This window comes from Varroa jacobsoni, unplaced genomic scaffold, assembly GCF_002532875.2.
Source record: "Varroa jacobsoni isolate VJ856 unplaced genomic scaffold, vjacob_1.0 scaffold_1281, whole genome shotgun sequence".
Classification (NCBI taxonomy): Eukaryota; Metazoa; Arthropoda; class Arachnida; order Mesostigmata; family Varroidae; genus Varroa; species Varroa jacobsoni.
Window position 1 is genome coordinate 262,545 of NW_019214183.1, and position 4,462 is coordinate 267,006.

A 4,462-nucleotide genomic window follows, 5' to 3' on the forward strand; every position below is an offset into this window, starting at 1 on the left:
ATATATACTTACGGAATAAAACATGTAAATAGAGTTCATCTTTACAGAATATATATGAAAATCTATTACAAAAGGTTACCCTTGTAATTATTGAACTTTGATTCCGTTACTAAATGTCTATGGCAAACAGTTACTAACAAATTAAAAATTGTCTAAAAACACTGTCATACTAACAAAATACTAGAAACTATGGCTACGATAAATTTATGAGCACTGTTACGTTAGCTTATACTCATACACATGTAGTTTGTACATTGATCTTGACGCATTCTGTTTAGATCATTTCTGGCTGCTTTTAGAGTTCAAAATTCATCAGCCTGTTTCCTTCCTTTGTGCTTTTTCGGTCTACTTCTCGAAGCCCGTCGCTGACACCACGTTTCTGGGCTCCAACTTCTTGACAACAGCATCTTGATGATTGTATACTTTTGTTAATCTGCTCTTGAGGGCCAAACTCAAACGGTGACATAACGAAACTGTCGCAATACAATCCGCTACATCTTGCTTGTTTGCTTTTTCCTTTCTTCCTTGGAATAACTACAGTTGTCGACCTTCGCTTCGGTCATCACGTCAATCAATGGACCGGCTGTTGGTGTTAAATAACAACGGTGGTCTTAATGCTGCTACTTCTACTAGCTGCTGTTTGCTGTTTGGCCGAGCGGCCCCAGTCCCTTTTGCGTCTCGGCAACCGCTGGTTTTCCTCGTTTTCTGGTTCTCAGGAGGCCGACAAGAAACGGCGAACATCTGCAGTGACTAACCGTCCTTCAGTCTGTCGGCCCGACGGCCAGGCGGTTTGTTCGTTCGTTCATTGACCTGCCTGAGTAGCCAGCTAACTTTTCTTCTTACTGAATCGAGACTTGGGTGACAAGACGTTTCACAAAGGCGCTGCAGTGTAAGACTAGCCTTCCACAATCCCCTATACCCCTTCTTCCCGGTTAAACTCCGACCTCGATTCGAGTCTGCCCGCCCGACTACAGGACAGCCGAACCACGTATAACAGTTTGGCTTTGGAAAGTTGGCTTTATACGCCGGCCGACAGCCAACAAGCTTGGTTACTTGCAGGTACAAGGCTAGTTGTGTTGACGCTAGTCGTTGTGGTAGCTAGCTAGTGAGCCGGTCGGTTTCCGCTGAACCGTGCAGAGGCAGCTGCTACGGCAACAACACTGCTAGAACGAGGCAGCTAAATCTCTGCTAGTTCCTCTGGTTTTCTTTATTTTTCCGTCCACACCTTTACTGACTGAGTCCTTTTGCGCACCCTCGTGCCTTTTCGTGACTGTTTTGTTGTAAAGCCTGAGAGGGAAGCTGATTTTCGCATTGAATTTCTTGCCGTCTTGACGATCTGCCTCACCCTGTTTGTTCTCTTTGCTTGCTTGGGAATTATTCTTCAGTCTTCGTCGTCGTTCTCAGTTACACTTTGGAGTTCCCGCCTGCCTGTATGCTGGCATCTACTGTGCACGAAAGAACCCTCATGCTACTCTTCCTGCTAGGCTGAGCGCTGCTAATCGCTCAAGTGTTTCCGTTAAAGCTTCTCTGCCTTCGGCTTTGCTGCTGCTTTTCAGTTCTCAGTGTTAGCTGCTGCTACTGGTCTAAGAAAGGCCAATATATCCGCTTCGTCAGACGCAGTACAGATGCTGGGGGCTTTCGTGTGCTAGGGCGTTACAGTTGGCGTTCCCGGCGGTTGCAGGCACTTTCTATCCTCTATGTCTCTATTCTCAGTCGTTTAGTTGCTCCCTCACTCGCTATTCCAGAGAGCGCGTAATAGAGAAAAGAAAAAAAAAACGCGGAGAGACGTATAAGATGTATGAAGAAGAGTAAGACGAAGTGAAGCAGCGACTCGATGGCAGGCCACGCAGTAATCTTCGGTTGCCTGCCTGCTTTACCCGGTGCTGCTGCTGCTATTACGGATTGCTAACAAATAACAAGAGTTCTGCCGACAGCCCCCGACTGCCAGAAGGGAAATACTTTTGCTATTACAACGACTGCTGCTGCCGCTGTTGAAGGGAACGGATGGGCGAACGAGTGGGTACAGGGAAATTGAGTAACGGACTATATCTACCCTCTCTATAACGGAGTACGTACGACGAGAGGTTTGCGAGATGCTTTGTCTCGTTATGTCTTAACAGCAGTGGCTATGCTGGTGTGGGCATCAGTGCCCGTGTGTTTCTGCGGCCGATGGATGGAGTACAACTTCGATCACGATCATCAATTTCGACGTGGATACATATATATACACATTGTGATGCCACACATACAGTACGCTGTGCGTCAAATTAGGCGCGTGGTCGAAGTCAGTGGGAGTGGAGAAAGTAACATCGCGAGAAATAACCTAACGGAGTCGTTTACTGGAGAAAGCATCTGGTTCAGTATGTAACCGAGCGCGATGTTCTTGTATCCGTATACAAGCACAAGTAGTTGTAATATATTGCTTTGTACTTATGGGAGACTTCTCAACCCCACTCAATGACTTCTTTTTCATGGACTTGTATGTAGGAAAAACCGGTCAGAACCTACCCTGCACGTAAACGATTGTAACGATTTTAAGCAAACATACGCCCACACACACACAAACAAACAAACAGATACGTAGATCACCACGTGCGATCGAGCCAAACTTACTGCAATTTAAAAAATTATGACGAACGAGTCCCACAGTGAGCTATCCTGAGAGTTTCATGGATTCTTTCGGCGCATGACGTTTTAAGATCATGTGGTGCACGGAAGGACGACGAGTGATCATCGGCAATATATCAAAAGTCCAAAGAAACGAACCTGAATTGCCTGTTGTTATGACTTCTTTTCGCTTGATTTCCAAAGATCGTGCTGAACTCCTTTTATGGCCTGGCGACTTTTACTGGGTGGCGGCCGTGCGATCCGCCTAGATCTGAGTTCACACAGGATCGGGATCAGGCGGACGTTGACGCCGACTTTGCTTAAGTCCTCACACAAGGTTTGGAAGGCAGCGTAATGGACGTCAAATTCTTTCGATAGGTCAAACAAACTACGGATCGGTAGCCGTTGAAAGGCGAAAAAACAGAGCTAGCAGTGGAAAATAACTGCCCTTTAAATTGCAAATGGCCCATCGCATACTGCATATCTTTAAGCAGTAGACGACCACAATAAGTTACATGAGCAATGCTCAAACGGTTTATATGACTCCGTCCAGCTTGTTCAAAGCCGGCAGCTATCACAATGTAGCACGCACTGAAATATTTCCGAGCGTAATGATGCGATGGTGGACCGAAATGCTCTGTTGCCCCCTCTTCGTGTTGTAAGGTTCCCATCGAAGGACTTGTCGCCAAACTGTGAACAATCAGAGTTAATCAGTTGAAAATCGCTGTTTTATACAAATCCTTGTCTGTTCGGCGTATAAAAGTAACTTTTATAGCATCAAAATGACGACACTAGTTATTTACGTAGGAAAATTGGCCGAAAAAAACCGGTGATCTTGAGCACGCTGGTGCCGATCATATCCATTACTGAATCAAGCCAAAAACGATGAGATAAGCAGTATGATGATGATGATGATGATGAAGTACAAGTTCAGCGCACCGGCTATGCATTTCTTGGTATTAAAGACGCACACAAATAGAAAGTGTAACCTTTACACTGGGGTATTGGATCAAAGCAATACGCCTGCCAGTCCGCGCACAGAAGCATTTACTCGTAAACCTCAACGAAGTGGTGTAGCTCTATAGTAGAATTGCAGTTGGCGGCTTGTGGCCCAAGTGCTGAATGCGGCTTGCAGACAGCCAACGAGCTGGAATCTGGTAAACATGAAATCCACGACTTCTTCGTATTTTGGATCTCGGTCGAAAGCGCGCACGCAGGATCCAGTGAGTAATTTCTCTATAATTGTCAATTATTTGAAAGTTGAAAATGATATTATTGTCAACTCTGATCCAAATTAACCATATTAATTACCAATTAACCAACCAGAACCGTCACGTCTAGTGAGAGAGAGGCTATAACAGTAACTGACTGAGATAACGACTTTCGAACAACCCGCATGTGTTGGTTCTTGTGTACTAATAATAACAACTGTGTTATAATGGCAGTCACATAATGTCGGCATTACATTAATATATTAATTCATACAATGCATCAATACAAGATACGTCTATTTATTTATTTTAAATACATTTTCCTATTCTTCTGCGTTTTATTATTTCTAATATTTTTTAGAGCCTGAGAAATTACTTGCCTCAAATCTACTCGATTTAGGTGCATGGCGTTCCTTGCACCAAGTTCCTCTTCAATGTTTCTTCAATGAATGTTTTAGCAAGACAAAAAGATACATACGGTTAGAAACATCTTTTAAATATAAAAATGTGTGATGTTTGCACATCGGAGTACTATCAAGGTTGTCACTATGAACTTCCCTGGCAATGGCACCTGGAAGCTTTTTGGCGTGAAGTTTTGCTCTTAATGATCTAAGAGCGGTTGCCCAAAGCGGAGTGGTTTCATG

General features: G+C 44.3%; 1 long non-coding RNA gene across 1 annotated transcript in view; it reads right to left on the bottom strand.

Moving 5' to 3' along the window:
* LOC147752387 (uncharacterized) overlaps positions 1-4,462 on the bottom strand; it is a 34,316-nt gene that overhangs the window by 15,031 nt on the left and 14,823 nt on the right. The gene's annotated exons all lie outside the window — the stretch shown is intronic.